This window comes from Toxorhynchites rutilus, unplaced genomic scaffold (assembly GCF_029784135.1).
Source record: "Toxorhynchites rutilus septentrionalis strain SRP unplaced genomic scaffold, ASM2978413v1 HiC_scaffold_53, whole genome shotgun sequence".
NCBI classification, from domain to species: Eukaryota; Metazoa; Arthropoda; class Insecta; order Diptera; family Culicidae; genus Toxorhynchites; species Toxorhynchites rutilus.
Genome location: NW_026600117.1, coordinates 30,942 through 43,315, shown reverse-complemented (window position 1 = coordinate 43,315; position 12,374 = coordinate 30,942).

The window sequence follows — 12,374 nt, the reverse complement described above, 5'->3', positions numbered from 1 at the left end:
CATACCGCGACTGAAGAGGTTTCGTTATAGGTTGTCTTGAAGTAACCGAAGGACTTCCTCTTATATTTAAAACGATAACTATTTATAACGCGACCGAAGAGGTTTCGTCATGGGTTGCCTCGAAAGGAACCGGAGGAATTCCTCTTATATTTGAATCAATATTTATTTATTACGCGACCGAAGAGGTTTCGTCATGGGTTACCTCGAGAGGAACCGGAGGAATTCTTCTTATATTTGAATCAATATTTATTTATTACGCGACCGAAGAGGTTTCGTCATGGGTTACCTCGGAAGGAACCGGAGGAATTCCTCTTATATTTGAATCAATATTTATTTATTACGCGACCGAAGAGGTTTCGTCATGGGTTACCTCGGAAGGAACCGGAGGAATTCCTCTTATATTTTAAACGATAATTACTTATAACGCGACCGAAGAGGTTTCGTCATGGGTTGCCTCGAAAGGAACCGGAGGAATTCCTCTTATATTTAAATCGATAATTACTTATAACGCGACCGAAGAGGTTTCGTCATGGGTTGCCTCGAAAGGAACCGGAGGAATTCCTCTTATATTTAAATCGATAATTACTTATAACGCGACCGAAGAGGTTTCGTCATGGGTTGCCTCGAAAGGAACCGGAGGAATTCCTCTTATATTTAAATCGATAATTACTTATAACGCGACCGAAGAGGTTTCGTCATGGGTTGCCTCGAAAGGAACCGGAGGAATTCCTCTTATATTTAAATCGATAATTACTTATAACGCGACCGAAGAGGTTTCGTCATGAGTTGCCTCGAAAGGAACCGGAGGAATCCCTCTTATATATTAAACGATAAATGATTATAACGCGACCGAAGAGGTTTCGTCATGGATTGCCTCGAAAGGAACCGGAGGAATCCCTCTTATATTATAAACGATAATTACTCATAACGCGACCGAAGAGGTTTCGTCATGGGTTGCCTCGAAAGGAACCGGAGGAATCCCTCTTATATATTAAACGATAAATCATTATAACGCGACCGAAGAGGTTTCGTCATGGATTGCCTCGAAAGGAACCGGAGGAATTCCTCTTATATTTTAAAAGATAATTACTTATAACGCGACCGAAGAGGTTTCGTCATGGATTGCCTCGAAAGGAACCGGAGGAATTCCTCTTATATTTAAATCGATAATTACTTATAACGCGACCGAAGAGGTTTCGTCATAGATTGCCTCGAAAGGAACCGGAGGAATCCCTCTTATATATTAAACGATAAATCATTATAACGCGACCGAAGAGGTTTCGTCATGGATTGCCTCGAAAGGAACCGGAGGAATCCCTCTTATATTATAAACGATAATTACTCATAACGCGACCGAAGAGGTTTCGTCATGGGTTGCCTCGAAAGGAACCGGAGGAATTCCTCTTATATTTTAAAAGATAATTACTTATAACGCGACCGAAGAGGTTTCGTCATGGGTTGCCTCGAAAGGAACCGGAGGAATTCCCCTTATATTTAAATCGATAATTACTTATAACGCGACCGAAGAGGTTTCGTCATGGATTGCCTCGAAAGGAACCGGAGGAATCCCTCTTATATTATAAACGATAATTACTCATAACGCGACCGAAGAGGTTTCGTCATGGGTTGCCTCGAAAGGAACCGGAGGAATCCCTCTTATATATTAAACGATAAATCATTATAACGCGACCGAAGAGGTTTCGTCATGGATTGCCTCGAAAGGAACCGGAGGAATTCCTCTTATATTTTAAAAGATAATTACTTATAACGCGACCGAAGAGGTTTCGTCATGGATTGCCTCGAAAGGAACCGGAGGAATTCCTCTTATATTTAAATCGATAATTACTTATAACGCGACCGAAGAGGTTTCGTCATAGATTGCCTCGAAAGGAACCGGAGGAATCCCTCTTATATATTAAACGATAAATCATTATAACGCGACCGAAGAGGTTTCGTCATGGATTGCCTCGAAAGGAACCGGAGGAATTCCTCTTATATTTAAATCGATAATTACTTATAACGCGACCGAAGAGGTTTCGTCATAGATTGCCTCGAAAGGAACCGGAGGAATCCCTCTTATATATTAAACGATAAATCATTATAACGCGACCGAAGAGGTTTCGTCATGGATTGCCTCGAAAGGAACCGGAGGAATCCCTCTTATATTTAAATCGATAATTACTTATAACGCGACCGAAGAGGTTTCGTCATGGGTTGCCTCGAAAGGAACCGGAGGAATCCCTCTTATATTATAAACGATAATTACTCATAACGCGACAGAAGAGGTTTCGTCATGGGTTGCCTCGAAAGGAACCGGAGGAATCCCTCTTATATATTAAACGATAATTACTTATAACGCGACCGAAGAGGTTTCGTCATGGGTTGCCTCGAAAGGAACCGGAGGAATCCCTCTTATATATTAAACGATAAATCATTATAACGCGACCGAAGAGGTTTCGTCATGGATTGCCTCGAAAGGAACCGGAGGAATTCATCTTATATTTTAAAAGATAATTACTTATAACGCGACCGAAGAGGTTTCGTCATGGGTTGCCTCGAAAGGAACCGGAGGAATTCCTCTTATATTTAAATCGATAATTACTTATAACGCGACCGAAGAGGTTTCGTCATGGGTTGCCTCGAAAGGAACCGGAGGAATCCCTCTTATATATTAAACGATAATTACTTATAACGCGACCGAAGAGGTTTCGTCATGGGTTGCCTCGAAAGGAACCGGAGGAATCCCTCTTTTATATTAAACGATAATTACTTATAACGCGACCGAAGAGGTTTCGTCATGGGTTGCCTCGAAAGGAACCGGAGGAATCCCTCTTATATTTAAATCGATAATTACTTATAACGCGACCGAAGAGGTTTCGTCATGGGTTGCCTCGAATAGAACCGGAGGAATCCCTCTTATATTATAAACGATAATTACTCATAACGCGACAGAAGAGGTTTCGTCATGGGTTGCCTCGAAAGGAACCGGAGGAATCCCTCTTATATATTAAACGATAATTACTTATAACGCGACCGAAGAGGTTTCGTCATGGGTTGCCTCGAAAGGAACCGGAGGAATCCCTCTTATATATTAAACGATAAATCATTATAACGCGACCGAAGAGGTTTCGTCATGGATTGCCTCGAAAGGAACCGGAGGAATTCCTCTTATATTTTAAAAGATAATTACTTATAACGCGACCGAAGAGGTTTCGTCATGGGTTGCCTCGAAAGGAACCGGAGGAATTCCTCTTATATTTAAATCGATAATTACTTATAACGCGACCGAAGAGGTTTCGTCATGGGTTGCCTCGAAAGGAACCGGAGGAATCCCTCTTATATATTAAACGATAATTACTTATAACGCGACCGAAGAGGTTTCGTCATGGGTTGCCTCGAAAGGAACCGGAGGAATTCCTCTTATATTTTAAAAGATAATTACTTATAACGCGACCGAAGAGGTTTCGTCATGGGTTGCCTCGAAAGGAACCGGAGGAATTCCCCTTATATTTAAATCGATAATTACTTATAACGCGACCGAAGAGGTTTCGTCATGGATTGCCTCAAAAGGAACCGGAGGAATCCCTCTTATATTATAAACGATAATTACTCATAACGCGACCGAAGAGGTTTCGTCATAGATTGCCTCGAAAGGAACCGGAGGAATCCCTCTTATATATTAAACGATAAATGATTATAACGCGACCGAAGAGGTTTCGTCATGGGTTGCCTCGAAAGGAACCGGAGGAATTCCTCTTATATTATAAACGATAATTACTCATAACGCGACCGAAGAGGTTTCGTCATGGGTTGCCTCGAAAGGAACCGGAGGAATCCCTCTTATATATTAAACGATAAATCATTATAACGCGACCGAAGAGGTTTCGTCATGGATTGCCTCGAAAGGAACCGGAGGAATTCCTCTTATATTTTAAAAGATAATTACTTATAACGCGACCGAAGAGGTTTCGTCATGGATTGCCTCGAAAGGAACCGGAGGAATTCCTCTTATATTTAAATCGATAATTACTTATAACGCGACCGAAGAGGTTTCGTCATAGATTGCCTCGAAAGGAACCGGAGGAATCCCTCTTATATATTAAACGATAAATCATTATAACGCGACCGAAGAGGTTTCGTCATGGATTGCCTCGAAAGGAACCGGAGGAATCCCTCTTATATTATAAACGATAATTACTCATAACGCGACCGAAGAGGTTTCGTCATGGGTTGCCTCGAAAGGAACCGGAGGAATCCCTCTTATATATTAAACGATAATTACTTATAACGCGACCGAAGAGGTTTCGTCATGGATTGCCTCGAAAGGAACCGGAGGAATCCCTCTTATATTATAAACGATAATTACTCATAACGCGACAGAAGAGGTTTCGTCATGGGTTGCCTCGAAAGGAACCGGAGGAATCCCTCTTATATATTAAACGATAATTACTTATAACGCGACCGAAGAGGTTTCGTCATGGGTTGCCTCGAAAGGAACCGGAGGAATCCCTCTTATATATTAAACGATAAATCATTATAACGCGACCGAAGAGGTTTCGTCATGGATTGCCTCGAAAGGAACCGGAGGAATTCCTCTTATATTTTAAAAGATAATTACTTATAACGCGACCGAAGAGGTTTCGTCATGGGTTGCCTCGAAAGGAACCGGAGGAATTCCTCTTATATTTAAATCGATAATTACTTATAACGCGACCGAAGAGGTTTCGTCATGGGTTGCCTCGAAAGGAACCGGAGGAATCCCTCTTATATATTAAACGATAATTACTTATAACGCGACCGAAGAGGTTTCGTCATGGGTTGCCTCGAAAGGAACCGGAGGAATTCCTCTTATATTTTAAAAGATAATTACTTATAACGCGACCGAAGAGGTTTCGTCATGGGTTGCCTCGAAAGGAACCGGAGGAATTCCCCTTATATTTAAATCGATAATTACTTATAACGCGACCGAAGAGGTTTCGTCATGGATTGCCTCAAAAGGAACCGGAGGAATCCCTCTTATATTATAAACGATAATTACTCATAACGCGACCGAAGAGGTTTCGTCATAGATTGCCTCGAAAGGAACCGGAGGAATTCCTCTTATATTTGAATCGATATTTATTTATTACGCGACCGAAGAGGTTTCGTCATGGGTTACCTCGGAAGGAACCGGAGGAATTCCTCTTATATTTGAATCGATATTTATTTATTACGCGACCGAAGAGGTTTCGTCATGGGTTACCTCGGAAGGAACCGGAGGAATTCCTCTTATATTTGAATCGATATTTATTTATTACGCGACCGAAGAGGTTTCGTCATGGGTTACCTCGAAAGGAACCGGAGGAATTCCTCTTATATTTGAATCAATATTTATTTATTAAGCGACCGAAGAGGTTTCGTCATAGGTTACCTCGAAAGGTACCGGAAGAACCCTCTATTTTTTAGAATGACAATTAGTTATTGCGCGACGCCAGAGGTTCCGTTATGTTCATTCTTTAAACCGAAGCCATGGTATATTTATCAACTTTTTTCCGTTCAATTAAAATCAAAGAGCAATCGCTTTTTTGAATAGAAAATGAGTATTAGTAATTGATAAAAAAAAAAGCAGTCAGATATATATTTTCGAAACTACGACAAATAAAACAAGTCACAAGTAACAAACATCTAGACCATATTATTTTATCTACACAAATACCTATAATAAAGAACTGTTTTATTTACATAAACATATATAAATATATATAATATATTTCACTAAACATGGACATCAAACATACCCACACATACCATGAATTAAATCTGAAATGTTTAACTGTTTGCTCGTGGCTAGTCATTTACGCTGGTATAAAAAATTACTACTACTATTCTGTGTTGCAATCATAACTGCTAACCCATATTATGTTTTCGGATTCATGTAAATCTATGAATACCCCACTTCGTATAAAATTTAACCGTTGGCTTGTTTTGCGTCACCCGGCGGATACCTATGCTTTACACTCTAATTTCTTTTTAAGTTCTCCCTCATTTTTTTGAGTGCTGACGACAATAATATGTAGCATGGAGGTTATTCTATTGATACTGATAGAATCATAATCTCGTGTGAAATTCGAAAAGATCAACGCCACGATAAATAATGTAAGCCAACCACCGCCATCTGAAAATAATTGTGAATTATCAATTTCCAAACAAATTAAAAATAACCCGTTAAATAAATATGAAAATAACGACGTCTAGTTTTGGTCTGATTCAAATACGTAGTAAAACTTTGAAAACATCTATGATTGCTGTTTCATGTTCCTGGAATGATACTGATAAATTCTCCCCCAGAAAGAATTTTGGCTTAACGCTATATTGCGTCACATATAGCGCTAAGCCAAAATCTTTTCATTTTTTCAAAACATAATAATTGAGCTCAGTAAGAGCTAGAATGCAAGAATGATGTCTACTGTTACGAAAATTGAAATCATATGATTGGAATATATGTTTTGACTAAAAAAACCCAGTATTTTTCTTTTCTCTGCAAATCTTGTAGAAATTAATAACAATTTTTTGACAATATTCCTGAAATACTCATAAAAAGATTCAACTACTCGCGAACCATTTTACATTACATCCATTTAGATGGCATAACGTGCACTTATAATTTCTGTGGTCATTAAAGGTTTTCGCACATATAATACGTAAAATTCGTTCGCAGTACTCACACCTTATCGAATCTGTCAAATTGTCCCTCGAGCCACAAATACTGCAGTTATCCCTTATTGAAATAAGGTTCTCCATTAGGAATGTCTCGAGGAACGTCCGGTATTGTACTGGGTCGAATTTTTCAATAGATTCCCCGGTCAAGAAAGATTCTATGAATTTAAGTACGTAAACCCCACAATTTATGCCATCTTGCTGCTGGGGGACTTTTTCTTCGATGATTGTCCATTCAAAAATATCAACAAATCTCATAACTCCAGCTTTTATGGTAGATGTGAAGAAACCTTCTACTGTTTTTCTCAATCTCTCCTGAGATTTTAATGAGTCGAAATAATGGAATTTTTTTGAATTGTGATCGATCACAATAAAAAAAAAATGCATATTTGTTAAAACTGGAACGATCCACATGTGACCAGTTCTATTGGCAAATAAATCAACCAATCTCGATTTTGCATAGTCAGTAAGAGTTGCATTCGTACAAAACAGAGAAGGACTATCAAAAAAGCCAACATACTGGACATCTGTAGATTCTGACTTCTGTATTAACAAAAGCGCAATATCTTCGACGCAAAAATTTGTTAACATCTGCTTAGGACTTAAGCAGATTAACTCATCGTAGGCAACCGATCGGATGTTGCCCTGAAGATGTAAAAATCCCAACCGTCCTTCAGGGTCTTCAGCTCCTCGTTTGAAAAAGGCGCTATTAGTGTAGTATCCATTTGGTAGAGTACCACACTTCTTGTAAGGAGAAACTAATGGCTCAGTGCTGCGTAATGAGCCTAATGAATATCCCTGATGAATTGGAATGTGTATAGTCTCATTTTCAATATAGATGCAACAGATCACATTAGTCACACTCTCCATTTTCAAGTTGAATATTGTTTTTGCCTTCTTAAAATTATTGAAATCGTAATTAGGTTTTAAAGGCTCATCCTTAGCTGCACGTTTCCAACGGGATACAGCTCCTTCAACATCCCGTTGCGTAACGATTCCAATATCCATCCCATTAGAAGCCAACGCTGATGGTTTCTCGCCATCTTGAAGCATTGTAATCTTATTTGCAAAGTCCCCAACTGTAACTGTCATAGTCGATTCCAAGTTTTTTTGAAGTTCTTTTTCAATTTCAATGTCATTTATCTTCATCTCCTGTCTTCGTTTAGTCCCACGAATAATGAAATTCTTATAACGAAGACTAAAGGCCAAAATATAATCCTTCAATACTTTTATAAGGATGTCAACACGAATCGGACATTTTCCGATACGATTGGACATCCTCCGGAGAGTTTCCTTCAACATACTGAAGTAACTTTCAGCATTTGCGTTACTGAAACGCACTTGTACTGAAATTTTCTCATTGGGATCTTTCGATGGGATCATCACCGCCGAAATTAGAGGTAAAAAGGCAAAATATTGACGAATAACATATTTTAAGAATGCAATTTCGTTATTTTTATCGTCAACATCCAAATTCTTGATAATATCTTCTAGAATTCTCATGCAATCTTTAAAAAACGGGCTTTTCTTATATATAGCCTCATCTCGTATCGTATTCCGGTCAAATAGGGTTTCATTGCTGCTCTCCAACGTTACATTGAATATATTCTTGCAATGTTCAAATAATACAAACTCCCGGAGTGAATTATTTCTCTGATACTCATTCCCTAGAAGGACATATATAAGGTTTTTGAAAATGTTCAAAAATTCGTTATATGTTTCGGAGTGCACCACATATACGAAAATCACTTTCAAAATAGTTCTCTGTTTAGATTGTTCGAAATATAATTCTATGTCACGGTGTATGTGTTTAAACAAATGAACTGTACATAATTGTATGAGAACTAAATTTTCATGTTTCTCTTTGACCCCCGTAACAATTAAGTATGTCGTTTCCAAATATTGAGATACATCCATTCTATCATTAAATTCCTTTAAAATGGCGTTTATTTCAGCCCAATCATGATCAACCACTATACCATGAAATGGTGGGAAATAATTATAAAAACTTTCAAAAGAAGTTCTAATGTTCCATAAAAATCGTCGCAGACTCGTGCTAGTTCTTTCGTTTGTTATATAAGTAGCAAACGGAAATATTGACGGCTTCCGAGTATCTCCGGGAATGCATACGGGCCGTACAATGCTGAACATCATACGTTGTTTCCTGTTATCAGAATCCATATTGCTATGTCCAAACGGTTTGGCCACTATAGCACCGGTTCCATCAAAATGTAGCATAAACAAAGGCATTTCGGGTGTGGACACGAAATCAGAAAAATCTTTATGAAGAACAGAGAACTGCAACTTCGAAAACAACATGACCTCAAAGGGACAAACGCTTACATGTTGCAACATTTTGAATTCTGTTTTCCCTTTTTTGGGAGATCGAGGTAAATCTTTTTCGACAAGCCACATACTATGAAGAGATTCAATAGTATCTTTGGCTAAAAAGTCCTCTGCTTTGGCCTCTCTCCTTAAATTATAAATTGTATTAGCAGGGATCGGCCACACTGGTTTTTGGCAAACAATTTTATCGGTTTGCGTCGAAATAATTATTTTATCCTCATATTCACGAGGAGCAAATTTCAAACTCTCGTCCTTTGCATGATTACGATTGGGACCACGAAGTTGAAATGTTCGTACATTCATATCGGAATGCAATTTGTCATTGGATGACTCCCAAACTTCAAATATTTTGGAGCCATCTTCTGGATTGCATTCCTTACTTTGCATGGAGTGTTTCAGTAAAAACAGCTTACATGGAAGTTTATTGCCTTCTACGCAATATGCTGAGATTTGCAAAACATTTGTCCTGCTCAAAAAATTGTATCTTTTGATTCCAATTACACTGCAGGTATGCTTCTTTTCTAACCATTGATTCACAATAACACTTGCATAATCATATGGAAGAAAAGAAGGCCTAGAAAGAGCATCGTATGAAACGAATTTCTTCCACTCTGCAGCAGTGAAAAGGATCGAAAAATCTACTCTTTTAAAATTAAAAGCCCCCCACGAATAATTCCTTTTCCCGTCCCAAACTTCAGGCGCACAATCCATTTCTGAAAATAAAAAGAACCAAAATTTTCTTTCAAATTTAATTTCACAGAAGATTGCTGGCGTTGAAAAAATACCTGTGTTGTTCTGGTTAACAGCTTCAAAATTCCTAAAAGAAAAGAATGTCTTACATTATTAAAGTCACAATGAATGAAATCGAATCAGATACGGAGAAAAATTAATCGAAAGTTTGAAGTTTCCGTCAACAAAGACAAGAATCAATCAAAACCAACTATTTTTTCCAATTAATGACTAAATTAGATTTTTGACCTATCCAACTCATTTTTATCAAATAAATTAGACATCCAGTTAATGTGTATGAATAAGGTTAATGTAGATAGTAGAGTGGGTTAGTGAGATGGTTATAATCTTAATGAAAAAAAAAACATTATTTCAGCGATACCAAAGTGATGTTGTCATGCCTCAGTGTCAGTTTGTGTGACGTGAAATATAGCCTTCAAACGAACCCTGTTGTGTTATACATAATCATTTTCAGTTAGTCAGTTGAACTTCCTGTCAGAAGCTAATTTTGGTTTTTGCTCGAATCAAAATAGTCGAGATGTCGCAACATATGACTGCTACTTACAATCGGATTTATTTTTGCAAAAAAGCTTGCGAAATTGGTGCAACAAAGCCTGCATTAAGTGTTGTAGAATGTGTTAGGCTGTTAAGAAAACGGAAGCTAGGAGAAACGATCTCATTGACTGAAGCTGCTGGCCTTGGATACTCTAGCAGGAAAATAGAACATTCTAAATGTTCGGATGATACATCTTACCACTTTAATTGTTGAAACCCGTTTGAGGGATATCAGTACATATAACAAACAGCTCTTTTCAGGACCACCATTTGGAGTTTCAAAAAAATCAAAAAAACATATTTCGGAACAATGAAAAAATTACATTTAAAAAAATGTTCCGAACAAAACCTACGTTAAACTTACGTCCGTGCTTAGGCTCAGACCCTCCTACTTTTTGACGTGGGACTACGTCTAATTCAAATATGTGGGGGATAGAATGAAAACCTAAACACAGAACATGCAGGAAAAAAATGAAAGACTTCGAATGCGTATAACTCGAACATTTCTTGATAGATCGGAAAGATGTTTGCGTCAATTGATAGGAAATATTTCTACGTATCTATCACAATTAATAAAATGTTATTTTTCCTGAGATGAATATGTGAATAATTATAAAATGTCAAGCGTAGAAATTTAGTGGTCGCCAATAAGCCCATAAGAAAATTTCAAATTCACCCTATCTCTCCCCAAGCAAATAAGAATCAATTTACTTTTTTATTATTTCGGATATCACTTTAGAATGCATTGAACTGTAATTTTGAACTGTTTAAAAATAACTCTTCCGTAAAAGGTTCGGTGTAGACCTACGTTTCTTCGGTTATGTCCCCGACATTACTCACCCGTCTTTTTTTTTCCTGTTCAGTGTTTAGATTTTCATTTTATCCTCATAAAGTCTTATTAGACATAGTCCCTACGTCAAAAGTATTCGCATTCCGAGCGAGCGCTTCATCCAAACCTCATTCGCAAAGGTATGTATGTTTGAATAGAGCTTTGTTGATTACTCCTTATTGACAAAACGAGTAAGTTAAAACAAAAACGCATCGAAATATATAGGAAAATGAAATGCCTCCAATTTTCGAAAAGAACAATAAACATACAAAAGAGAACTGTTTTCGGCGTTGGCACCAACCCTGAAACCCGTAGTCCTACGTCAAAAGGTTCGTTTGTCACCACATTTCTCGCCTTTCTTGCAGCATTTAAATTCGAAGAGGATTTTATTGCTACCCCAACATTGAAATTAGAGATGAAACGGATATCCGGTAACATTACTACTATCCGGCCGGGTATCGGATATTAGAAAAAATCAATTATTTATGATAAACAGAAGATAATACAAAACAAAATAGCTCAATAACATCAAATCATAAATAAGGTTTGTTTACTGAAATGCAAGAATTTTCGTTCAAAATTAAATTTGTATAAACTCATAACATTAGAAAAAAAATGTATTTAAAACTCTTTGCAGGAAACCTTCATTTTCTAGTGAATAATATTGATTCTAAACAGAAAACTCATCACTTATGAAATTACCTTCAGATACATTTTTTGTAAGAGATTATTCTACCACATGAAGAAAATAATGTTTTCATTTCACATTGAACGAAGAAGTTTATTTTCATTCATATTTTCAATTTAAAAGGTGTTCATTCTGCCTGAAAACCTATTATTATCTTTAACGCTTCACTTGCTCATAAAAAGTAATTCAATGGCTTGTCGTTCATTTAGTTTTCACCGTGAAGTGTTCGGGAATAAGGCCCTTCATCATCGTTCATTATTTTTGTGTTAAAATGCGTTAATTTCTCCCTAGAATTTAATTCTCCATTTGCTTCAAGCACACATGTAGTTGGTCCTAGTTTCGTATTCGCAAAAAGGAGTCTAATATCCGACCTCGAAACATACCGAATATCCAGTATCCGGCTAAACTACTATTCGTTTCGTCACTAATAAAAAAATCATTATTAATGAAGCGACATAATTAATATCTGCGTATTGCTTCCGTCAGAGGTGAATTGTTGAAACTTACAGTTCTAAAATAACGAGAACTTCG